Genomic DNA, 27,247 nt, shown 5'->3' with positions numbered 1-27,247 from the left:
ATACCATAACACTCTTCTTTGATTTTTTGCTCCTGTATTAAGTAACTGCATTTTGCTGAAATGAGTGCTCTTTGTGACTTACCTAATAGTTAGTGGGAAAGAAAGAACACCAATTTTTGACTATGAAAAGAATATCTTATTTTTTAATTATTTCTCTTAGAAATGGGGGAGGGGAAGAGAGCAGGCAGCGTAGAGCCTGATGCAGGGCTCAATCTCACGATCCCCGTATCATGACCTGAGCTGAAATCAAGAGTCGGACACTCAACGGACTGAGCCACCCAAGTGCCCCAAGAGTATCTTTTTTTTTTTTTTTTTTAAGATTTTATTTATTTATTTGACAGAGAGATCACAAGTCGGCGGAGAGTCAGGCAGAGAGAGAGAGAAGCAGGCTCCCGCTGAGCAAAGAGCCCGATGCGGGGCTTGATCCCAGGACACTGAGATCATGACCTGAGCCGAAGGCAGCGGCTTAATCCACTGAGCCACCCAGGCGCCCCAACCCCAAGAGTATCTTATATTTAATCATCTATAGTGCATTTGATTTTAACACATTTCACACATTTCAGTAAGTCTCTACTATCACTGTGAGAAAGGATGACAAGGGACTATAATCATCTAGAAACAAAGTTATTGGCCAAAGTGATCACCACACAATATACATAAAAAATACACAGGAAAGGGCACCTGGGCTTCTCAAGTCGGTTAATCGTCTGCTTCGGCTCAGGTGGTGGTCCCGGGGTCCTGGGAGGGAGCCCCTTGTCAGGCTCTCTGCTCAGTGGGGAGTCTGCATCTCCTCCTCCCTCTACTTCTCCCTCTTCCTCTGCCGCTCCCCCTCACTCATGCTCTCTCTCTCGATAACAAATAATATATTTAAAAAAAAACAAGGGAAAGTAAAATCATGGTTTTCATTTTTAATTAAAAGCAAGTAGAAAAATCAGGATTTAGAGAAGGCTCCTAAAATTAGAATGAGGAGTCTGTACTTCACAGAAAGCAAACTAGTGATGCATATCACAAGTTCTGAAAATGTGAATGTGTTACCACAATACTACTCCCGGAAATCTTTCTGAAGAAATCCTTTTAGGAAGAGGAAAAAAGTTATGTTTATGAAGATGTCACTGAAGCACTTTTTTTAACATTTTTTTTAAAAAGTTTATTTCTTTTAGTAATTTCTGCATCCAACATGGGGCTCAAACTTGTGACTCCGAAATCAAGAGTCACATGTTCCTCCAACTGAACCAGGAAGGCGCCCCCAAAGTATTTTCTTTTTAAGAAAGCCAAAATGTATAAATACCATGAACGTCTAGTAATAGGTATTTAAGTATAGGTATTTAAGAAATGTGAAATGTTCACCTATCTTATTGCAAGCAATAAGAGGAATTATTTAATAGCATCTAATAATCTAATAGCAACTGGGAAGGCTTACTGAAACAGCTGAACAGTGTAATAGTCTGGCATTCAAAATGTAACAACCATCCAGAGGCAATGCATCATAATCTCCATTGTCATTACTGCTGGATTACATTTATTATGCACTTCTATGCCAGATCTTGTACTGATGGAGCTCAGAGCAGAACACCCTAGAATGTGCCACTTTAGCATGCAGATTATTCGGAGTTAAAGACAATCAAGGCTGAACAGACACAAAAAGAGCTTTTTACCACCACTTTAACTGCCCTAAAGAAATTGAGCTAGATAGAGAGCCTGTATCAGAAAGAGAGCTATTACCAAAACCAATTTTTTTAGCGTAAGAAAGACTTCTCTTAATGGCATGGCAAATATTTGTTTACCAAATATTAGCTCTTCCCACCTTCTTATGAACTATCTTTCTCCCCAGTGAAATCCTGGATCTTTACCCTCTTCTCTTTAGCTCAGGATGGCATATGAACTTCAATTTCCTGACTGGTAGAGAGCTTCTCTGGTCTTGGTGGGGCTTTAGAAGCTTGTAATTAAGTTTTTCTCCTGTTAATGTGTTATGTCTATTTTTTTTTTTAAGTTTAAAAAATTTTTTTAGTAATCTCTACGCCTAACGTGGGGCTAGAACTCATAACCCCAAGATCAATAGCATTATGCTCTATAACTGAGCCTGTCTTACGTTAATTTAATTATTGGACTAACCAAAGAACTTAAAAGGGAAGAAAGGAAAAGTTTTCCTCCCCTGAAGTACTGAACATTTTACCTTAATTGTCTTGCTTAATTCTCATAATATTTGAGATAGACACTAATGTTTTGAAACAAGTTTGGAGAGGTATGGAAACTGACCCAAGTTATCAGAGCAGGAAATTGATCTAAGGTGTACAGCTAGAACTTGACCATTGCTCTGAATTACTCTAGACTTAGACTTTAGGTTATAGATTTTACCATACCTCTTCTCAATTAGTATATATCCAGCTACTAGAAAATATTTGTATTAACATCCTCTCACCCAGGGCGCCTGGGTGGCTCAGTGGGTTGAGCCGCTGCCTTCGGCTCAGGTCATGATCTCAGGGTCCTGGGATCGAGTCCCGCATGGGGCTCTCTGCTCAGCGGGGAGCCTGCTTCCCTCTCTCTCTCTGCCTGCCTCTTAGTGTACTGTGATCTCTCTCTGTCAAATAAATAAATAAATAAATAAATCTTTAAAAAAAAAAAGTAGTAACATCCTCTCACCCAATATTTATACATCTATTAAATCAGCACATGTCTTTTAAAATGTCAAATACGTTAGGCACTGTGCTAAATGGACTCTGTGATGCAGTCATGTGATGAGCACAGACAACAAGAAATGTGAATATGGAGTGCAGAACAATGGTTTACTGGCACAAGTGAGAAGACAACCAAGGCTTTTAGCAGAGTGTAAAGAAACAAGGCTGGACAAACAGGGGGACCAGTTACTCTTTTAAAAAGTCCTGGCCACTCATGATAAAGAGTACAGACACAATCCCACAGGCAATGAGAGAGTCACTTAAAAGAGTTTAAATTTAAGAGTGACATGACTATACTTGCATCTTAGCAAACTTTCTTGGGCTGCAATGTGGAAAATGCATTGAAGAAACTAAGACTGGAGGCAAGGAGCCCGTTACGGAAGTGACACAGACTGGTGACATTCCCGTCTAGAGGTCACAATGAGGATGAAAAGAAGTAAATGAATTCTAGCACTCAAAGGTAGGAAGTAAAGTCAATGGGATATGGGAAAATGTGCAATGTACAAGGGAGACCACCAGGTTTTTGGCTTGAAGCATTGGGTGGATGATGGGGCTGCTCACTAAAATAGGAATCACTGGAGAATGAGGATTTTGGAGGTAAAATCATGAATTCCACTTTGGCTACACTGAGTTTCATGTGCTGTGAGACATCCAAGTGGAGACATGAAACAGGTCTTCAGGGACCGGAGCTCTAATGACGTATCTAGACTACAGGTATAGACGGGAAGTCATCAACCCAGGTATGGTCTCTGAAGCCGTGGGATGAGGGAACCTGCTGAGGAAGAGTGGGAGAAAAAAGCACATGCCCAGCCAAAACTGAATAGGATTTAAATTTTGAAGATCTAAGTCTTTGTAAAAAGATCCTACATGGGAAGCAGAGATGTCCAGAGAGGAACGGAGATTTATGGTCATAGAAGCCAAAAGAGAGAGGGTGCTGAGTCTTCAGTGGAGTTAAATGCTCCCTTCAGAATTTATCCAAAGGTACTAATTAAGGATAAGCACAAAATTTGCCTATAAGACTATTCCAATATTGTTTATAATAAGGAAATACTGGTGGTGGGGAAAAGGCTGGAAAGTCCATCAAGAAGGTGCTAAATAAGTGATGGGACATCCAGTGTACCAACAATGGAATGTTGTGTCATTTTTAAAATGGCATTTCTTAACAGTATTTAATTACTTACAAAATATTAAGTAGGAAAGACATCTATTTAAAAAGTGCAATTCCCACTTTTGCTCTTAGAATTATGCTTAATCAGGGGCGCCTGGGTGGCTCAGTGGGTTAAGCCACTGCCTTCGGCTCAGGTCATGATCTCAGGGTCCTGGGATTGAGTCCCACATCGGGCTCTCTGCTCAGCAGGGAGCCTGCTTCCCTCTCTCTCTCTCTCTGCCTGCCTCTTTGCCTACTTGTGATCTCTCTCTGTCAAATAAATAAATAAAATCTTAAAAAAAAAAAGAAAGGTTAATAGCAAAGTTTGGAAAATGGATTAGAAGAAGGAAAAACAGGGTAGTGGGATTACTGGATAGGTGATTTCTATTTGCTGGTGGTATTTTCTCATTTTGCATGATGAACATAGTGTCCTTTTATAATCAAAAAACTGAATGGGTTTTTGGTTAAGAAATTTATAATACAAAACCCATACTGGGCAGTAATTAGGGATTATCTTTACAGGGGGTGGGGCCTGGCTGGCCCAGTTGGAAGAGCATGTAACTCTTGATCTTGAGGTCATGAATTCAAGCACCATGTTGGATGCAGAGATTAATAAATAAAACTTTTTAAAATATGTTTATGGAAACTAAATAGCAATGGGAAAACGACTGATGAAGGATAGTTGGAAGGCAGGCAGCGGGACAAGGCTCCCTCCCTTGCCCCCAGCCAAAGAGGAAACCACCCTTAGGAGGATTTTACACCACCCTGGAAGGAGTCCTCCACCCTTTCCCACGATAGATCCTTCCATAGATGGATGACAAAAATCTGACGGGATGACAGACACAGGGAGGGTTAATCAGACCAAAACAGCCTGCCAACAAGCCCATAAAAACCCTTTGACTTAGCAACTCCCGCAGCAACCCCTTCAGGTCCCCTCCCTCCTTGGAAGCTTTGAACTATCACTTTGCTGTCACTCCATAAACCTTGCTTTTCTGCCCACCCCTTTGCCTGGTTTACCTCTTGAGTCTTCGAAGTGGCGTGGCGTGGCCAAGAATCACGGGCAGTGACGGAGAAAAAAATCCTGCAGCACTATGAGTGCTAGAACATTAAGTTACAGCAAGTTACATTACTTTCTTAGAAAGAACTAGGATTAAGGATCAGTAGAGCTATCAAAGATAAAATTGCAAAAAAAAAAAAAAAAGATAAAACTGCACACTGGTTGAACAGGGTAAAGACAGATTTTACTCAGTAACTAGTACAGGAGGGGAAAGGCAGGAAGGGAAAGAGCTGAGCTCTGTTCTGATGCGCACAGAGGTGACTGGACGTTTTGTTTTTAAAATTTTACTTATTAGAGAGCACAAGCAGGGGAAGCTGAAGGCAGAGGGAGAGGGAGACTTCTCACTGAGCAGGGAGCCCGATGAGGAGCTCGATCCCAGGACCCCAGGATCATGACCTGAGCTGAAGGCAGAAGCTTAATCGACTGAGCCACCCAGGTGGCCCTGACTGGACCTTTTTTTCTTTTTAAAGGGAGAGAAACTTTTTTTTTTCCTAAGATTTTATTTATTTGACAGAAAGAGAGAGAGGTCACAGTAGGCAGAGAGGCATACAGAGAAAGAGGGGGAAGCAGGCTCCCTGCCAAGCAGAGAGCTCAATGTGGGGCTGGATCCCAGGACCCTGAGATCATGACCTGAGCCGAAGGCAGAGACTTAACCACTGAGTCACCCAGGTGCCCTGACTAGATGTTTTAAAAAGAGAACTGTACGCAGAAAGAGTTAATGGTCTCTGGATAAAGAAAAACAAAACCAACAAAAAGACCAGGCATAGATTTTGTGGCACAAGACAAATCATTTTAGGCCCCCAGCTATTTTCCAGATGACTTACAGGCTCTTCTCACCCTAGAACATCACTTGCAGAACTAGGAAGTTCTAGGAGGTATCAGAATTACAAAGAAATGCAAAACCATCACTAGTTAGGATTTCAAGGGAACAAAGGGAATGCAAAAATTAACAGTCTCTACAAGGTCAGGAAATAGCCTAACCACATCAGACACTATAAATCGATGGTAAAACTCCTAGTGCTTTTTCAAAAGTAAGCAACGCCCTGCATTCCTTACTGTAGATAAGGAGCCCAAGACCCCATCCAGTTTCTACCAGCTCTCAGAGTGTGCCCACAGCCCCTTCCCCTGGCTGGACAGTTACCTCAGCTTCACCAGAATGTTGAAGTCTCCACCCTAGGAGGAGTAAAACCTTCATTAACATAATAAAGGATTTGCGTGTAAGCATGTTTTCTTTTTTCTCAATGAATCCTGATAGTGGTCATTCTTTTGGGGAGGGGTGGAAATAACATGATTATTATTTTGAATTCGGGTTTTGTGGCGAGTTCAAGGATGAGAGTAATGAAGCCATCCCAAATCTCACTACCCAGATATAAGCATCATAAACACTAACTGAATATTATCCCAGTATCTTTCCATCATATGTATGGATAGAAGAATAGAGAGAAGTACTTTCATAAAATTGCGACCCTACTGTAGATGAACCACAAATAATCTTTTTCTTAGAAAAAATTTTAAACCCAAAGGAAATGAAAGGAATTATTAACCCGTGTACTCCTCGCTGAGCTTCAACAACCATAAATACAGAGTCCATCTGATTTCATCTATACCTGTACCTACTCACCTTGACAGAGTATTCTGAAATAAATCTCAAACATCACATCACTTCATCTGTAAGCATTTCAGCACCTGTCTGTCAAGCCTGAGGTCTCTTTCTGTGAACTATTAACCATACACATGCAATTAACAATTTCTCTGCTGATAGTAGTCATTTTTATTTATTTTTAAGTACATTTTTGTTTTTGTTTTTAAGATTTTATTCATTTATTTGAGAGAGAGGAGTGAGGGACAGAGGGGGAAGCAGATCCCTGCTGAGCAGGAAGCCGGATGAGGGGCTCACGGGACCCTGAGATCTTGACCTGAGCTGAAGGCCGACCATTCCGAGCCACCCACACGCCGCCATGCATGTTTTCTAAGTACGCCTGAACAGCCTTATGCCTACCTTTCCATGCAACGACAAAGTTCCCCTTTCTGAATACTCATCCTAAACCCTAAATAAAAGGTACCCACCCATCCCTGCTTAGGAAGTCATGACTTTGGAAGTTATTCCCCAAGATAATTTGCTGCAAGTAAAGAACTCACCATTTAATTACAGAATGAGGGAGTAGGAAGGAGGACTAAGGATGTTTTGATCAGAGCTAGAGAAGTGGAAAGTTACAAAAAGTGGGCAAGAGTGTGCTTAATGTCAATGTGATTCAGCCATCTATGTCTGCTAACTGGAATTTATCCAAGTTAGGCTTCTACTTCCCGTGGACTGGGAGACGGAGGCCTTATTAACCAGATTATTACATTTCAAATAAATGGCTTTCAAGTCTTTGATAAAGACACTCCTGGGTTACAGGAGATATACAGACATCTCACAGAGGAAGGATTTATAGCCGGAAGCTTTTGTTTTTTTCAAGTTTATTTCTTTTGTTTTAGCCATCTGTATAGCCAACGTGGGCCTCAAACTCATGATCCCGTGATTAAGAGTCTCATCCTCTTCTGACGGAATCAGCGAGGTACCTGGAAATTTTTTTGTTTTGTTTTGTTTTAAATAAATGATCTAAGAAACAGAGGTCAAGGGTCTTTGGTCAGGTATTGGCTGGAACAAACAGTTGTTCTCTTGGCAGCTGTGAGCCTTCCCAGACAGCCAGGCCAGATCATCCCAGGGCCTTGGGCTGCTAGAAGGCATGCTAGAGTTTGGTCAGTTCTAATGCAGGGGTCTGGATGGAGTCATTCATGCCCAGAAATTTTGTAGTTCTCAGGACCAACGTGTCCAAAATAAAAAAGTGGGAACAGATTTAGAAGAGGCTGAAGAGAAAGTTCTCTTCATGCACAAGTGGGTAAAGATCTGTGACCCATTAGTATCATAATAAGTGAATTCCTGCACTTTAGTTCTTGCCCTAGCAGAATCAGTATATGGATAAAGAGAGTCTCTGGGAACACATGCCATGTTGTCATCGTTCCATTGGCTCCATACACAGCCAGGCCTTGCACAAGGCCACACACTGGAGAGGGCACAGGAAAAAAGCTGACCTCCTGCTGGGGTTTTGTGTGCCAGACCAAGCCCCCTAACTCTAAACTCTAAGCTTCCTGGGCCCCAAAGCAGGGTGCCTTCTTCTAATTTGTATATCCTGAAGGAGTACTTTTTTTGAACAACACGAAGTATTTTTCTACACTGAGGTGATCCTAACTATATTAGGTGAAGAATTGTGAACACAGGAAAGGAGAGTCAAGATAATTTGGGATCCTCCCTTATGGGGCCCCACAAGAAGGTGTAAGTCATTTAATTAATTAATTATTTATTTATTTAAAAGATTTTATTTATTTATCTGACAGACAGAGATCACAAGTAGGCAGAGCAGCAGGCAGAGAGAGAGAGAGAGAAGCAGGCTCCCTGCTGAGCAGAGAGACCGATTCGGGGCTCAATGCAGGGCTCCATCCCAGGACCCTGAGATCATGACCTGAGCCAAAGGCAGAGGCTTTAACCCACTGAGCCACCCAGGCACCCTGGTGTAACTCATTTTATTTATTTATTTATTTATTTACTTTAAAGATTTTTATTTATTTATTTGACAGATCACAAGTAGGCAGAGAGGTAGGCAGAGAGAGAAGAGGAAGCAGGGTCCCCACTGAGCAGAGAGCCCGATGCGGGGCTTGATTCCAGGACCCTGGGATCATGATCTAAGCAGAAGGCAGAGGCTTTAACCCACTGAGCCACCCAGGTGCCCCGGTGTAACTCATTTTAAATGAAAATAAGTTTCTAGCACTTTATTCTGGGTTTTGGTGGCACATTGCACACTCCAAGAACACTGAAATGCAAACACTCCACTATCTAAAACAGATACGGTACTTACACTTGTGTTTACTAAAGATACAGGCATTCTAATCTCACCCACCCCCATTTACCTTCCTACGCACCTGTTCAACACATCACCAGCTTCATTTAGGGATTTAGAAAAATACAGCAAAATAGAAAGTGGCAACGTTACTGATTGGCTTTCCTCAAGTCAGTTACCCACACAAGGGACTCGATTAATGACTACATTCTGTCCTGCAGATAACGCTAGAACTAATAAAATGCTTTCCAAGCAAAGGTTTACATAAGGAAGTCACAGATACTGTAATTAAGAAAAACATAAGGCAAAGCTTCAAAGCTCAAAATTAAAGAAACAAAAACCTATGAAACTCTGACTACTCCAGCTCAACTAGGACGATGAGGCAGAAAAACAAAAACAAGCACAATACTTGAACTCCTTTATGCTGGAAAGGAGCAAAAGGGATGGAACTTTCAACCCTAACAAAGACACATCCGACAGAGAAAGGCTTGGCCTGCCAAGGCTTAGAAGAGGGACAGTCTTCTGCTTCCTCCGCAGATACAATACACAATACACAATGTCACTCAATTTTTCTGCCTGGTGTTGGTTTGAAAAATGCTGCAGTGGAGCTGATTCTAGCTGGGCGGGGGATGGGGTGGACTAGGCCTTCTGTGTCCCAAAGGCCACACCACCCTCCCCGCCCCACCCCCACCCTGCCCCGCTCTCCCTGGGCTAAAAATGCAGAATCCTCCAAGGCTCTTCCCTAAAGATTTCAATCCAGGATCAAAATGGGACCAAATAATCCACATTTTATTTTTATTTTTTACTTTTTTTTTTTTTTAAGATTTTATTGATTCATGAGAGACACAGAAAGAGAGAGAGAAAAAAGAAAGGCAGAGAAGAAGGCTCCTGATGCAGGACTCAATCCCAGTACCATGAGATCTTGACTTGAGCCAAAGGCAGACACCCAACTGACTGAGCCACCCAGGCACCCTTTAATTTTTATTATTATTTTTAAAGATTTATTTATTTATTTCAGAGAGAGAAAGAGAAAGCACAAGCAGAGGGAGGCACAGAGAGAGAGGGAAAGGGGAGAATCTCAAGCAGACTCTGTGCTGAGTACAGAGCCAGAAGCAGGGCTCGATCTCATGACCCTGAATTCATGACCTGAGCTCTGAAATCAAGCTCTGAGATCTTGATCTGAAATCAAGAGTCAGATGCTTAACTTACTGAGCCACCCAGTTCCCCAAGAATCCACATTTTATTTTTTTAAATAAAGATTTCATTTATTTATTTGTCAGAGAGAGAGAGAGAGAGAGCAAGCAGGGGGAGTGGCAGACAGAGGGAGAAGCCCGTGTGGGACTCAATGGATCCCTCAGTTCCTTAGGACAGACGCGTAACCGACTGAGCCACCCAGGTGTCCCAAGATTCCACATTTTGAATAAGTACCATAGCTATGATCTTCATCAAAACTCTTTACAGATGGTGAGATTAACCGACACAATAAAGAAAATGAGATGAGACGGAGGGTCATACATGTAGGGCAGAGTGAAGGACTTTAAAATTCTGTTTTTTTCTTTTGTATTAAGGTCTAACATTTAGAGTATAGTACATATGGTCTTTATCACTAAATGTCTAGTTTAATGAATTTTTAATACGTAGACAGATAACTACCAGACAAATCACGATATGAGACATTTCCAACATGTCAGCAGGCTCCCTCATTCCCCCTTCCAGTCAATATCTCTCCCTAAAGTAACCCTTCTTCTGACATCTGACATCATAGATTTGCCTGTTTTTGAACTTTATGTAAACAGAACTTAGTGATTTATATTATGAACTTTTTGGTCTGGCTACGTTGCTCAACCTCATGTGTAAGAATCAACTGTGTTGTTGAATGTTGAAGAATTTTTTTAAAATTTCTGTGTAGTATCCCATTGTATAAAAACGCCATGATTTGGAGCACCTGGGTAGGTCAGTCATTAAGTGTCTGCCTTCCACTCGGGTCATGATCCCGGGGTCCTGGGATTGAGGCCCACATTGGGCTCCCTGCTTGGCGGGAAGCCTGCTTCTTTCTCTCTCACTCCCCCTCATTGTGTTCCCTCTCTGTCTCTCTTTCTCTGTCAAATAAATAAATAAATAAATAAACTTTCAAAAAGGTTACTAAAAAAATGCCATGATTTATTCTCCCCTTCTCATACAGATGGACATTAATCACTTCAAAATCGTTTGGCATTTCTGTATGAATTTTAGGATCGGCTTGTCTGTTTCTGCAAAAAAGGCAGTTGGATTCCTGTACTGATCCCATTAAATCCATAGTTCAATTCGAGAAGTACTGTCATCTTAAAAATATCATGTCTTCTGATATATAAACACTGGATGTCTTCTCATTTATTTATTTATTTATTTTTAACGATTTTATTTATTTATTTGACAGACAGAGATCACAGGTAGGCAGAGAGGCAGGAAAGAGGAGGAAGCAGGCTCCCCGCTGAGCAGAGAGCCCAACGGGGCTCAATCCCAGGACCCTGGGATCAGGACCGGAGCCGAAGGCAGAGGCTTTAACCCACTGAGCCACCCAGGCACCCCTCTTTTCATTTATTTAGATCTTCCTTGTTTTGTTTTGTTTTTTTCATAATGTGTTGTTTGCAGTATCCAAGTCTTGCACTTCCTTAGTTACATTTATTCCTATTTTATTCTTTCTTTCTTTTTTTTTTTTTTTTTTAAAGATTTTATTTATTTATTTGACAGAGAGAGATCACAAGCAGGCAGAGAGGCAGGCAGAGAGAGAGAGAGGAGGAAGCAGGCTCCTGCTGAGCAGAGAGCCCGATGCGGGACTCGATCCCAGGACCCCGAGATCATGACCTGAGCTGAAGGCAGCGGCTTAACCCACTGAGCCACCCAGGCGCCCCGCTATTTTATTCTTTCTGATGCTACCATTCGTGAAATTGTTTTCTTAATTTTCAGATTGTTTGTTGCCAGTATATAGAAATGCAACGGACTCTCCATACTGATCTTGTATCCTGCTACTTGAATTAACTTGTTTATCAGCTTTAACAGTTTTTTTTGTGGATTCTTAAGGGTTTTCTACATATGCGATCATATCATCTGCAGATAGAAGTGTAACAGCATTCCAGCTGGTCTTAAGGATGAACCTGCTTCAGGCTAATGCATTCTTTACATGCTGACCTAAGTCCCTGGATCCATAGCAGACAGACCATGGGTCTTGAGGATGTTCCCATCCAAAGCTGCCTTGGCTTTCTTATTAGCCTGGCAATTTTCTAGCAAAATGTTTTTCTTTTTTAGGTCACACAAATGATCAGACTAACCTCCCTTTCTGTATCTGTAGACCTTGCCCTCCTTTGTGGAGACAACAAAAGACTCCTACACATCACAGAACAGGAACTGCACCTCCTGGCACATCCCCCCAGTACTGAGGTAACGTCTGTCGCTGGCACCATGCAGTCCGCACGTGATCAAGACACACTGCAGGCCACTGTGCTCCCTTTGCTAATTAACCACCCCTAACCCCCTTACAAACCAACCCCTGGGCAGAAAGCTTGGAATTGGTTTGGGGACAACAGTCTGCCCTCTCCCCAGGTGGCTGGCCTCCCAAAAAAGCTCAAATTCCTTTCCAGTCAAAACCTGCTTCTTGAGGGACACCTGGGTGGATCTGATGGTTAAGCATCTGCCTTTGGCTCAGGTCATGATCTTGGGGTCATGGGACTGAGTCCTGCATTGGGCTCCCTGCTGAGCGGGGAGCCTGCTTCTCCTTCTCCCTCTACTGTTCCCACTGCTTGCACAGTCTCACTGTCAAATAAATAAATACAGTCTTTAAAAAACAAAACAAAATAAAAAAAACTTGTCTCTTGAGTACTGGTCTTTTGAGTGACGGGCAAACTTTGGAACAAAAGTAGTTTCATTTTCTCTTTTCCCATCTTGATTCTTTCTTCTGCTTGTTTTTACCTAATTGCTTGGCCTGAAACTCCAGTACAATGCTAAACAGAAGCAATGAGAACAGACATCTCTGTCTTGTTTCTGATCTTAGGGAAAGTTTTCAGTATTTTACCAGTTAAGTATGATTTTAGCTATGGGTTTCTCATGCATGATCTTTATCAGGCTGAGGAAGTTTCCTTTTTGCTATTTTGTTGATTGTTTTCATTATGAAAGGGTGTTGGATTTTGTCAAATGTTTTTTCTCTGTTTAGAAGATCATATGTTTTTTCTTTATTCTAGAATATGCTGTATTCCATTGACTCTTTCATATATTGGGCCAACCCTGCCACTCTTGAGAATAAATCCCACTTCATCATGGTGTATAATCCTTTTTATATGATGTGAGATTTAGTTTTCCAGTATTTGCAGAGGATTTTTGCACCTGTGTTCATAAGTGATATTGGTCTGTGGTTTTCTTTTTTTGTGACGTCTGTCTTTATTATCACATTATTCTGAACTCATAGAATGGGTTAGGAAGTACTCCTGTTTTTTGGTAGACTTTGAGAAGAATTTGTTTCCTTCCTTCCTTCCTTCTTTCCTTTCATGGCTTGATCCCATGACCATAAGATCATGACTGGAGCTAAAACCAAGAGTCGGCCACTTAATCACCCAAGTGCCCCCTATTTTTTTCTTGAATCAGTTCTGAGTATTTGTGTGTTTTTAGGAATTTGTCCTTTCCATGTAGATTATTTAATTTGTTGACATGCATTTGTTCATAGTATTCCCTGATACTGTTTTTGATTTCTATAAGATGGATAGTAGTGACCCCCCCTTTTTAAAAAAGATTTTATTTATTTCTTTGACATAGATCACAAATAGGCAGAGAGGCAGGCAGAGAGGGGTAAGCAGGCTCCCTGCGGAGCAGAGAACCCGATGCAGGGCTCAATGCAGGGCTCTATGTGGGGCTCCATCCCAGGACCCTGGGATCATGGCCTGAGCCAAAGGCAGAGGCGTTAACCCACTGAGCCACCCAGGCGCCCCTAGTGACCCCCTTTTACTTCTGATTTTAGTAATTTGGGTCTTCTGTTTTTGTCATAGTCAGTCTATCTAAAACCTTTTCAATTTTGTCAGTTTTTTCAAAGAATCAATTTTTGGCTTTGTAGAACTTCTCCCTTTGTTCCTCTCTTCTCTGTTTCCACTCTGATATTAATTATTAACTTCATTTGTTCATGCTTTGCATTTAGTATGCTCTTTTTTTTTTCTAGTCTCTTTAAGTGGGAAGTTAGGTTATTGATTTGAGATCTTTCTTCTTTGTTGATCTGTTTACAGGTATATATTTCCCTCTTGGCACTATTTTTGTTGCTTCCCGTAAGTTTTGCTATGTTGTATCTTTGTTTTCATTCACTTTGAAGTACTTTTTAAATTCTGTTGGTGTTTCTTCTTGGACTCCATTTGTTATTCAGGGCATGTCATTTAATTTTCACGTACTTGTAAATATTCCAAATTTCTGTTATTAATTTCTAATTTCACTTCACTGTTATCAGAGAACATATCTTGCATGATTTTAATCTTCTAAAATTTGCTGCAATTTGTTTTATGGTCTACAACAAAGTCCATCCTGGAGAATATTTCATGTGTACTTAAGAAAATGTGTATTCTGCCATTGTGGGGAGGACTGTTCTTTGCATGTCCATGAGGTCAATGAGTTGGTGAGTAGTCTTTAAGAGTCTTTGGGGCGCCTGGGTGGCTCAGTGGGTTAGGCCGCTGCCTTCGGCTCGGGTCATGATCTCAGGGTCCTGGGATCGAGTCCCGCATCGGGCTCTCTGCTCAGCAGGAAGCCTGCTTCCCTCTCTCTCTCTCTGCCTGCCTCTCCATCTACTTGTAATTTCTCTCTGTCAAATAAATAAATAAAATCTTTAAAAAAAAAAAAAAAAGAGTCTTCTATTTCTGGGGCCCCAGAGTCCTGGGATCAAGCCCTGGGATCAAGCCCTGCATCAGGCTTTCTGCTCAGCAGGGAGCCTGATTCCTCTCTCTCTCTCTCTCTCTGCCTACTTGTGATCTCTATCGAATAAATAAAATCTTAAAAAAAAAAAAAGAGTCTTCTATTTCCTTGCTGCCTGCCTGCCTTCCTTCCCTTCTAACATTTTATTTATTTGTTTATTTGAAAGAGAACGGAAAAGAGAGCATGAGCAGAAGGAGAGGTAGAGGGAGGAGCAGACTCCCCACTGAGTAGTGAGCCTAACATGTGGCTTTATCCCAGGACCCCAGGATAATGACCTGAGCCCAAGGCAGATACTTAACAGACTGACCCACTAGGGCACTTCCCTTGCTGCCTTTCTCTCTAGTTGCTCTATCCATTATTAGAAGCTGCGTATTCAAGTCCAACTATTATCACTGAATTGCCCATTTCTCTACTCAAGTCTGTGAAGTTTTCCTTCATGTCTTTTGGGGCTCAGTTGTAGGTAAATTATTATAGCTTCCTGATCCTTTTATCATTATAAAATATCCCCGTTTATCTTTGCTAACTTTTGTATTGATGTTTACTTTGATATTAGTGGAGGCACTCGAGTTCTCCTTTATTATTTGTATGGTGTATCTTTTCCCATTTTTTTACTTTCAACCTATTTATGAACAACATCCTTTCATATGCTTATTGGTCTCTTGACTATCCTCTTTTGTGACTGTTTAAATCTTTGCCTATCTTTAATTTTAATTTTTTGTCTTATTCTTATTGACCTGTAGTTCTTTATATGCTCTAGATACAAGTCCTTTGTGGAACATATTACAGCAAATGCCTTTTCCTAGTCTGTAGATTCTCTTTTCATTCTTTTAATAGTGCTAATGAGGAGTTAATGGAGTTTAATTTAGCACAGTTTTCTTTCACTTACTTTTTCATTTTCTGTCCTACTTAAGTCATCTTTTTTTTTTTTTAAAGATTTCATTTATTTATTTGACAGAGAGAGATTACAAGTAGACAGAGAGGCAGGCAGAGAGAGAGAGAGAGAGAGAGAGAGAGGCAAGCAGGCTCCCCGCTGAGCAGAGAGCCCGACGCGGGACTCGATCCCAGGACGCTGAGATCATGACCTGAGCCGAAGGCAGCGGCTTAACCCACTGAGCCACCCAGGCGCCCCGTACTTAAGTCATCTTTGCTGGGGTGCTTGGGTGGCTCAGTCAGCTAGGTGTCCAAGTCCTGGTTTCAGCTCAGGTCATGGTCTCAGGGTCTTGAGATCGAATCCCTCCCTCATCAGGCTCTGAGCTAAGTGCAGAGTCTGCTTCCCCTTGCTTCTTCTTGCTCTCTCTCTCAAATAAATAAAGGAAAAAATTCTTTTAAAAAATCTTTGCTGACTTGGAAAGGTGGTTTCCTCCCCCTCCCCGGCAGCATTATTATGGCAATGGCTGACGAATACATTGGATACTGCCAACTTGTTGTCCAAAGTAGTTGTACTCACTTATACTCAAATCAACAGTATTTGGGGATTCCATTGCTTCACAGCTCTTCTTGTCAGACTTCTAAAGTTTTAGGCTGATTGATGTAAAATGCATTCTGACTCTAGTTTGAACATGCAGTTTCCTAATTAGTAATGAGATTGAGAGTATTTTCATACATTTACTGGTCATTTTAATGTATAGTTCTGTTTATTAACTGTTCCTTTCTTATATACTCATCTATATGTTTGAAAAACCTCAAAACAAGTTTTAAAAAAGCATAGCAAGGTGCAGAATAATACAGGGCTAGACAGAGACACACATATGTGTATATGTGTGTTTGCCTGTATACAGTACACGTGTATCTGCCCAGTACACGTTTTAATATGCCCAGTATACTTTTTTTTTAAAGATGTTATTTATTTATTTGAGAGAGAGACAGTGAGAGAGAACATGAGTGAGGAGAAGGTCAGAGAGAGAAGCAGACTCCCCATGGAGCTGGGAGACCGATGCGGGACTCGATCCCGGGACTCCGGGATCATGACCTGAGCCGAAGGCAGTCGTCCAACCAACTGAGCCACCCAGGCGTCCCATGCCCAGTATACTTTTGAAAAAACATGAAACAATAAAGTTGGAAGAATTATAGGGTACCTGGGTGGCTCAGTTGGTTAAGCAATTGCCTTCGGCTCATGTCATGATCCTGGAGGACCAGGATCAAGTCCCATGCATCAGGCTCTCAGCTCCACGGGGAGTCTGCTTCTCCCTCTGACCTTCTGTTCTCTCTCACTGTCTCTCTCTCAAATAAATAAATAAAATATTTAAAAAAAAAAATAAAAGACATTTATAGTGAACTACAAAAGCAAAAAGACAAAATTCATTATAATTTGTTAAATTATGAGGGAAGTTTAAAAAAAGTATAAAAAGTGAAGTGAGAATAAAGTTACAGACCTATGCTCACCGACCTATAAATAAAGCATACCGACCTATGCTGTGGGGGCAGGGAAGGGCAGTTTAAACCTTGCTAGAATTTTGGTGAAAGAGGAGGATCCAGAGAAGCAGCCAGAAGGCCAAGTGAGATTGATCTCAAGTGAATCTAAGTCAAATCTTTGATCTCTCTGTGGTAGAGGATTTCAAAAGAAATGCCCTTGGGTCATAAATCAATCCACTAAAGCAGTAAAACTTCATGAGACTACAAGATAGCATCATCTGAGGAACTTAAAATTAAGGGCCACCTCAGACCAATGGAACCAAAATACCTGAAAGCAGCTCCAGGGGAGAGAGAGAGAGAGAGAGAGAGAAAGAGAGAGAGTGTATGTGTGTGTGTGTGTGTGTGTATAGACTCCCTCCCTAGGTGATTTTTATGGGCCAAGAGTTTGAAATCCCACAGAGTTGATGCTGATATGTATAACATTGAAGTACAGTGTTTGGGAAAACAGGCTTTTGTTTTGGGATATGGTTATTATGATCAGTTTCTTTTTAATTGAAGTGTAATAAAATTAGGAACAAAGGAATATGGTAAGTGACATCAATAGAGAAAAAATGAAATTATAGCTTTAAAAAGGTTTCTATCTCAATACATGGGGTTTTTTTTTAGATTTTTTAAAAATCTATTTATCTGACAGAGAGAGAGAGAGAGCAAGCCAGCACAAGCAGGCACAGCAGCAGAAAGAGATGGGGCGCCTGGGTGGCTCAGTGGGTTAAGCCACTGCCTTCGGCTCAGGTCATGATCTCAGGGTCCTGGGATCGAGTCCCGCATCGGGCTCTCTGCTCAGCCTGCTTCCTCCTTCTCTCTGCCTGCCTCTCCACCTACTTGTAATCCCTGTCAAATAAATAAATCTTAAAAAAAAAAAAAAAGAAAGAAAGAAAGAGAAGCAGACTCCCCGCTGAGCAGGTAGCCTGACTAGCGTCAGGGTGGTGATGATGACCTGAGCCAAAGGCCAATGCCCTAAACCTAAACTGACTGAGCCACCCAGGTACCTCTCAATATGTTTTTTATTTTAAATGATTTTCACTCAATGAGCATTCATTGAGAATCTATGATGTACAAAGCCTTGCACTAAAACTTTGAGTTTTGGGTTTTTTTCCTTAATGCTAAGAAATGGTTCTTATCCCCACAGTTATTCGAGTCTGGCTAGGAGATATAAATGACAAGTGATAAAACAAGGCAGAAAGAAATACCATGCTTGAAGAAATGGAGTGCTGTGGAAACACTAAGGAGGTCACTCTACCAAGCAGTGGGAATGCAGAGACTTTCCACAGAAACCAAGATTTGAACTCAGCCTTGAAGGATGAACAGAGTCTCAATAGGTGGAGAAATGCGGTAAGAGGACAGATTCCCCATTTGGGGAAGAGTAGGAGCAAAACCTCAGCAATGAAAAAGTGCACATAATTCACACCTCATTCTTCTCTGGATCTACCACGATGGGTCCTGACTGATCTCCAGCCTGGGCAGCTCCAACCTCCACCCTCCTGTGGCACAGGCCTCTTGCCATCCAAGGGAGCCACAGCTCCTGGTATTTCCATAGAACACTGGACAACTCATTAAAAAAATGACCATTTTTTTATTAGCCTGTAGCTGCATAAGGGTCCCTAAATATTTATGCTTCTAAGATTTTTGTATTACCAAACCAATGTATGCTATTGTTTCAAAATCAAATAACACTGCACGGTATATAATAGGAAGTGAAATTCCTTCTTAAAATTCATCAGAGGTAAGCACTGGGTGTGGGCATTCATCCAGTTTCTCTGTTTGTCTCTCCTTGTCTCTCTCTCTCTGTTTCTTTCTCTCTCTCTCCACATACACACAGACGCACACAGACACACACACACACACATACGTATATACACAAACATATGTAATAAACACATAGTATTATTTAAATGTTCATATCAGACTGTATATATGTATACACACATATGTATAGGCCTGTGTATATATGTGTATACACACCATATGTGTGTGTGAGTTTAGTAAACTAAGCAATTCTATGTGTACTTATATATGTACTTAGTACATTTATAGAGAACGTATTGTCTCTACATATAGAGTGTCTGTCTATACATGCACATATATATTTATGTGTGAGGGGAAGTATGTGTTCCTCTCAAACTCAGGAACCTTTTGCTGACTGCCCCTCACATACCCACTAAGTGCAAGCAGTTCGCTCGTTGTTCCAAGCCCTACGTGGTCAGGTGGCTGCCTGCCCCCATCTCTGGCCCCCTCTTCAGCCATCCTGGCTACTTTCTAGAAGGGTCAATAGCTGGGGAGAAAAGGAATAGTTTTCCTCCTGAGTACATTCTTCAAAACTGGGGTCCTTTCAACAACTGTCTTCAAGGTCACTATGTTGACACGACTTGTTATGGCGATAAAGGAAAGACCTTAGGGGAAGCAGAATGAAAGCCAGCCCAGAAACATGCGGAGACGAAGTCAAATGGCTGGTATTACGTGCTCTCTCCCCAACTCCCAAGAGACAAAGCGCTCCCTCTTTTTGACTGACACCCCACGGGAGGACTTAAGCTCAACACTGCTTCAGACACACTGAGAGCTTTGTAAACTGCTCGTCTGTCCATGAACAAACCCAGCTGCTTCACTTCTCTGTGCGTTTACGTGTTTTTCCTTCTTCAAGCTGGGACACCCTCACCTGCCACCGTGCATGAGGCAAACTCGAATCCTCTTTCAAAACTCAGCATATTGTGCAAAGTTGTTTTCCCCTACATGGAGACCACAGTGAGATGTCCCCCACCCAGTGATTTAGAAATAAGGCTGCCACAGAATAAAATAAGTAAGCCACATAAACTATGGATATGGTTAGCCCCCTGGAGGGGAAAAACAACCAACTGTGTATAAATATGTGACTGAAGAATTCTAAAGATCTTCAATTTAAAAAAAAAGGAGACTACAGTATTGGGCAAACTCAGGGAGAAAATATGAAGAAGAGCTATAATAGACTGAAACACAATTAATTCTGATTGCCGGTTGCCTGGGTGACTCAGTTGGTTAAGCATTTGCATTCAGCTCGGATCATGATCTCAGGGTCCTGGAGATAGAGCCCCACATTGGGCTCCCTGCTCAGCAGGGGATCTCCTGCTCCCTCTGTCCCTCCCCCCTCCTTGTGATCTTTCTCTCAAGCGCTCTCTCTCTCTCTCTCTCTCAAATAAATAAATAAATAAAATCTTTTTTAAAAGATGTGTTTAAGGGGCGCCTGGGTGGCTCAGTTGGTTGGACGACTGCCTTTGGCTCAGGTCATGATCCTGGAGTCCCGGGATCGAGTCCCACATCGGGCTCCCAGCTCCATGGGGAGTCTGCTTCTCCCTCTGACCTTCTCCTCGCTCATGTTCTCTCTCACTGTCTCTCTCTCAAATAAATAAATAAAATCTTTAAAAAAAAAAAAAGATGTGTTTACCTTGTTCACAGTAAGGCCATGCAAAGAGAAGGGCCTGGTAAACCCAGGAAGCAGTGGATGGAGGGCGTTGGGGAGGGGCACAGAGACACAACTTAGCGGGTGGGTATCAGTCATTTTCACTGCTGTATATTTGTCTAGCATACGAATCAATTACAATTTGTCTCCTATTGGTAGAAACTAAGATGGTTTCCAAGAGCCAGCCATTGTAACCTTCTCAATGGATATTCTCTTCCACATGTCTGCCTTCATGAGTTTGTATTTTCTGGAGTATATGTTTAGGAATAGGATTACTGTATCGTAAGGGGTGAGGCTGTTTGACTTCATACTATGTAAGGTCAGATTTTCTTTCACCTGTTTGTGCAGTTTATGCTGCTGCCAGGAATATATTTATATTGCTTATTTTGATCATTCTATATTCTTGACCAACACTAGGTGTTGTTAATCTTTTTTTTTTTTAAGATTTTATTTATTTATTTGACAGACGGAGATCACAAGTAGGCAGAGAGAGATGAGGAAGCAGGCTCCCTGCTGAGCAGAGAGCCCAATGTGGGGCTCCATCCCAGGACCATGGGATCATGACCTGAGCCGAAGGCAGAGGCTTTAACCCACTGAGCCACCCAGGCGCCCCTAGATGTTGTTAGTCTTAAACACTGGTTGAGTGGATGCAATGGAAATGTTATCTCATTATTTTATATGCATTTCTCAGATTGCTACTGACATTGCACATCTTTTACATTTTTTCTTATTCTTTTAAAGAATTATTTATTTTATTTTATTTTTTAAAATTTTAAAAAATTTTTTTATTTTTATAAACATATATTTTTATCCCCAGGGGTACAGGTCTGTGAATCACCAGGTTTACACACTTCACAGCACTCACCAAAGCACACACCCTCCCCAATGTCCATAATCCCACCCCCTTCTCCTAACCCCCCTCCCCCCAGCAACCCTTTGTTTTGTGAGATTAAGAGTCACTTATGGTTTGTCTCCCTCCCAATTCCATCTTGTTTCATTGATTCTTCTCCTACCCACTTAAGCCCCCATGTTGCCTTACCACTTCCTCATGTCAGGGAGATCATATGATAGTTGTCTTTTTCCGCTTGACTTATTTCGCTAAGCATGATACGCTCTAGTTCCATTCATGTTGTCGCAAATGGCAAGATTTCATTTCTTTTGATGGCTGCATAGTATTCCATTGTGTATATATACCACATCTTCTTGATCCATTCATCTGTTGATGGACATCTAGGTTCTTTCCATAGTTTGGCTATTGTGGACATTGCTGCTATAAACATTCGGGTGCACGTGCCCCTTTGGATCACTACGTTTGTATCTTTAGGGTAAATACCCAGTAGTGCAATTGCTGGGTCATAGGGCAGTTCTATTTTCAACATTTTGAGGAACCTCCATACTGTTTTCCAGAGTGGCTGCACCAGCTTGCATTCTCAAGGAATTATTTATTTTAGAGAGGGGCAGAGAGAGAAAGAGAGAGAGCGAGCATGGGGAGAGGGAAGGAGAGGGAGAAGCAGGGAATCTCGAGCAGACTCCCACTATACAGAGCTCGATCTCAAGACCCTGAGATCACTACCTGAGCCAAAATCAAGAGTCTGATGCTTAACCAACTGGGCCACTGAGGCACACTACATATCTTTTACATTAAAAAAAAAATTATTTGAGAGAGAGAGAGAATGAGTAGCAGGAGAGCCAGAGGGACCAACGGACTTCCAGCTGAGCATGGGGTCCAACTGGGTGCCAATCCCAGGACCTTGTGATCATAACCTGAGCCAAAGTCAGACTCTTAACTGACTGAGCCACCTGGGTGCTCCATCTTTTACATTTCAAGGGAAGATTTGAGTCTCCACTTCTGTTCCTATCCTTTGCCCAGTTTTCTGTTATTTTTATTGTATTTATTGTTTTTCAGGAACTCCGTGTGTGTGTTGCATACACATACACACATTGGATATGTTCTCCTGGTCCATGGCTTTTCACTTAAAAACAATTTCTATGCCTCATTTTCCTCATGTGTAAAATGGAAAGACTATGGCCGCCTGGGTAGCTCTGTGGGTTAAAGCCTCAGCTCAGGTCATTGTCCCAGGGTCCTGGGTTCAAGCCCCACATTGGGTTCTCTGCACAGCAGGGAGCCTGCTTCCCTGTCTCTCTCACTCTGCCTACTTGTGATCTCTGTCTGTCAAATAAATAAATAAAAATAAAATAAAATAAAATGGAAAGACTATTATTAAACAAGTTAATCTATGTAACATACTTAGAACAATGAGTCTGGTTTGCTCAGTTGGTTAAGCATCTCACTCTTCATCTCAGCTCAGGTCTTGATCTCAGGGTTGTGAGTTCATGCCCTGCATTGGGCTCGATGCTCAGTGCAGAGCCTACTTAAAAAAAAAAAAAGATGGGCACCTGGGTGGCTCAGTGGGTTAAGCCTCTGCCTTTGGCTCAGGTCATGATCTCAGGGTCCTGGGATAGAGTCCTGAATCGGGCTCTCTGCTCAGCAGGAAGCCTGCTTCCCCCCCCCCTTCTCTCTCTTCCTGCCTCTCTGCCTCTTTGTGATCTCTCTGTCAAATAAATAAATAAAATCTTTTAAAAAAATTATTAAAAAAAATTTTAAAGTTTTGAAAAAAGAACAGTGCATATAGGAAACATATAGGCAACACTGTATAACATTTAGCATATAGGAAACACTGTATAATCATTTATCATTATTATTATTAGTAGTAGTAGTAATAGTGTCTTTGGATAAAAAGATTTATTTTTATAGTATTCCTTAGTGAATGGAAATTTTTTTGTTAAAATGTCTAAATTTATTGGGACACCAGGAGGCTCAGTGGGTTAAGCACCTGCTTTTGGCTCAGGTCATTATCCCAGTGTCCTGGGATCGAGTCCTGCATCGGGCTCCTTGCTCAGTTGGAAGCCTGCTTCTCCCTCTGCCTGCCACTCCCCCTGCTTATGCTCTATCTCTCTCTCTGACAAATAAATAAAATCTTTTTTTTTTAAAAGATTTTATTTATTTATTTGACAGAGATCACAAGTAGGCAGAGAGGCAGGCAGAGAGAGAGAGGAGGAAGCAGGCTCCCTGCTGAGTAGAGAGCCTGATGCGGGACTCGATCCCAGGACCCTGAGATCATGACCTGAGCCGAAGGCAGCGGCTTAACCCACTGAGCCACCCAGGCGCCCTAAATAAAATCTTTTTTAAAATGCCTAAATCTATTAATTTTATTTTCCATGGCTTATGTTTTTTGTGTCTAACACCAGCCTTTTATTCTTGTTCCATGCTTTGCCAATTCTGTGAGTGTGTTTACAGTTGAAAACTTTTCCATCGAGCACTCTGGACCCATTATAACTGGGAGAGTAAGGAGAACACTTAACTCTTAGCTTCAGTGTTTTTGTTTTTTTGCAAAGGGTACGTGACTCATTAAAGACAGCTTGCTATCAAAAACATGGATTTAAGGAATAAAACGGATGAAAAAACAAAAGCAGACTCACATTCTGACCCTGGAGTGAAACCTGCTGAATTCACATGGCCTGTAGTCCCAAGTCCTGGGGAGAGCTTCTCAAGCAGGAAGCCTCAGGCCCTCGGGCTCTCCGGGCTCCTCCCTTGAGAGTCTGGGGAGGAGAAATCACCAAAGGCTGGTCCTTTCCTCAGGCAGTTCCCCACTGGGGAGCTCAGTCTAATCTTGACATGATCTCTACACCCATGATGTTCATCCCAACATCAAGGAAGAGGGCACTGGAACCAAGCCTGCAACTGAGGCAGATTAAACTCAATGATTCAAGCAGTATGACCCCAGGAGGGAAGGGGGACAAGCAAGAAGGAATGCATCACGTGTCCTGGGCAGGATCTGCTTGGTCCCAAGCTGTGGCCCAAACCTCACACCGGAAAGGGGTCCAAACTGGGGACCAACTACCAGTTGACAAGTTCTGGGAAGAGGCTGAGCCAGGCTGTTGGGGAGCAGTGTGTCTCTGAGCCGGCCACGCTGGGTCTTAGAGTCCTGCAAGGGTACCAGCCTTCTTGTCTCCCTCCCACTCAGTTCCAGTACAGAGCTCAGAGCGTGCCCAGCTGGCACCTTCTGGAGAATCAGGAAGGTCCCAGAGGCGGTGGAGAGGATGCTGACTCTGACCTTGAAGGTCAGGAAGACTATGTCTCCAACCGCTTTTTACCTTCCTAGCCCCACCCTACATCAGCAGAACTAGCATTTACAGAGTCTGCAATAAATAACCAGGAGTCTGAATAAATAGTAAAAAAATCTCCTAAATACTGCATGTTGGAGGAGGAGGATCATTTCTCCTGTGTTTCAAAAGATGATGGCTGCTTTTCTGGACATTGTCATGAAGATCAAAAATATGCATTAGTCCACTGAATTGACTCTATAAAACAAGACTTTTTTAAAAGATTTTTTTAATTTGACAGAGAGAGAAAGATAGTAAGAGAGGGAACACAAGCAGGGGGAGCAGGAGAGGGAGAAGCAGGCTTCCCGCTGAACAGGGAGTCTGATTCGGGGCTGGATTCCAGGACCTAGGATCATGACCTGAGCTGAAGGCAGATGCTTAATGACTGAACCACCCAGGCACCCCTAAAACAAGACTTTTAATCATGGTGTCACAGTGAGCTTATACAGGTGCTCTTGTATGGTATTTAAATTTAAAATCTCTACTTTTTTTGTGACTCTTCCCCCATTTTTCTTTCCTATGATTGCTTTTTTTCAAATGCTGATTATTTTTATACACGACAGAATTACTATATCCAAACAAGTCTACAAGTGTTTTACCTAAGACCATGTCTGTTCAGTGAACTGAGTTGATTTGCTGTTCTGTGAAATCAAACCTTACCCATCACATTAACTAAGTATTGTAGTCATTTTGCAATGTCATTCTCAGTGATTAAAATCACTTCCAGGCCCTTCTGTGGTCGATTATTTCCTTCTGCTCTGTTGAAGACATTATAATACTCGTGGGGAAAGTTTCATGGCAACAAAAGCAGGAGCAGTTACTAATCAGGGGAGATGCTGGTTAACACAGAGCAGCACTGTCCAAACCCGGGGAGATCAAGATAGGCTACAAGCCACAGAACTCCACTTCACAGGACAACTCAGATAGCTGAAGTGAATGGTGGGAAAGTTCCAAAGCTTCTTCCCAGAGAAAAGTCAGCTTTGCCTAGATACCCCTCAGGACTCTTTTCTATTTGGAATTCCTCAGAGAAGTTATACTGAGTTTTCTGCCATTCAATTTGTATCAGAGATCTAACCCAAAGAACTGATACTCAGGGGAGATCATCTATACTTTCCCAAGTTTCTTTGGTCATGAAATCCTTACTAGACAAATTATTCAGAAGCTACTCTGGTTAGTGGGAGGGAGACATTCAGAACTCGAGTTTCTCAAAGAAACGCATGTACTTCTTTCTTTCCAACAGTGAAAACCATGTATTAGAATATGTGCTCCCTGTTTCCTGGGTTGGGAAGCTCAATGACCAGTTTAAATGCCAATCATAGCATGTTTGTTAATTTTTATCATTAATGCAGATACATTCCATTCTCCCCTTGGTCTTGCTTTTCTATCTCTATTTCCTCATTTACGTCCCAAGGTTCTGTCTTCAAGCCCACATCATGCTCCAGAGACTCAAAACCAACGATTTTCTCAACATCTCAATTTGGATTTCCATAAGAATCTCTAACTCAGAAAGTTTAATACTGCACTTAATTTCCCAACCAAAGAAGAAGAAGAAGAAAGAAAGGAAGAAAAGAAAGTTCATTCTCATTGCTTTTCCCAACCCCAAAGAATGTTAACCCCATCCAGTCAATAGCCTAGTCAGAAACCCTCATCATCCTCGATTCTTCTCTTTATCACATTCCTCTGTTAAGACTTGCTGGGTCAGGGACGCCTGGGTGGCTCAGCTGGTTGAGCCGCTGCCTTTGGCTCAGGTCAAGATCCCAGGGTCCTGGGATGGAGTCCCACATTGGGCTCCTTGCTCAGTGGGGAGCCTGCTTCTCTCTCTGCCTGCCACTCTGCCTGCGTGTGCTCTCTCTCCCTCCCTCTCTCTCTCTGACAAATAAATAAAAAATAAATAAATAAATAAATAAAATCTTAAAAAAAAAAAAAAAAGCCTTGCTGGGTCATACTGCTGTACAGCAAATACCTCCCACCTCTCAGAGGCTTAACACAATGAAAGTTTATTTTTCATTCTGACTACTGAGGCAGAGCTGGGGCTCTGTGCCCTTTTGTCACACTGACTCTGGGTCCCCGGGTGATAAAGTAGTCACTCCCTGGAACAGTTTTGGTCAACACAACAGAGGAAAAAGAGCTCTGAGGGGTTTCATTCTGGCAATATGATGCTCTCAGCTCAGAAGCAACCCATGTCCCCTCTGCTAGAGCTCCCCCACCCACCTCGCTTGGCTCTCTCACCAGACCGAAGGAGGCTGGGAAGCAAAACCCTACTGTGTGCCCGGAAGATAGAGAGTAGAAAAATTCACAAGCAGCATGAATGACTACCACACTGTCTTAGGATGGACTCCCCAGAAGCAGACCTTGGAATGAAGATTCATGTGAAAATGATGAATCAGAAAGTGTTGCCAAGAAAAAAATGGTATGAGGGTGGGAAGGAGAGACATGGAAGAGAAGGGAACAAAGGAAGTATCTGACATCAAATAAAATCCCATGAAGGGCCATTTAGACTCAGAGCAGTCCAGACCATGAGCACGGAATCGAGAGTGGTTCTACTTCTGCACCAGGAGTCATTTGCTA

The sequence above is a fragment of the Mustela putorius genome, unplaced genomic scaffold, assembly GCF_011764305.1.
Source record: "Mustela putorius furo isolate JIRA1106 unplaced genomic scaffold, ASM1176430v1.1 tig00537350_pilon_pilon_pilon, whole genome shotgun sequence".
In the NCBI taxonomy this organism is placed as follows: domain Eukaryota; kingdom Metazoa; phylum Chordata; class Mammalia; order Carnivora; family Mustelidae; genus Mustela; species Mustela putorius.
This window is presented reverse-complemented; position numbering follows the sequence as displayed.